A 230-nucleotide genomic window follows, 5' to 3' on the forward strand; every position below is an offset into this window, starting at 1 on the left:
AAAAAAAAACAAACAAATTCGACTCTAAGGGATAGCATTTGATCAAAAGTCATAGACTACCTATCTATACTATTTATATACATATGAAAAAAAGAGGAGAGAAAGAGAAAAAGAATCAGTGATAATGAGAATAGTGAAGAGAGTTCTGAGGAACTAATAGTTATGGCTTTTTTGTCCTTACTATTTCCCAGAATTCGTTAATAGAATATATGCTATTTTCCATCAGGAAG

Source organism: Diaphorina citri, unplaced genomic scaffold (assembly GCF_000475195.1).
Source record: "Diaphorina citri unplaced genomic scaffold, Diaci psyllid genome assembly version 1.1 scaffold673, whole genome shotgun sequence".
In the NCBI taxonomy this organism is placed as follows: domain Eukaryota; kingdom Metazoa; phylum Arthropoda; class Insecta; order Hemiptera; family Psyllidae; genus Diaphorina; species Diaphorina citri.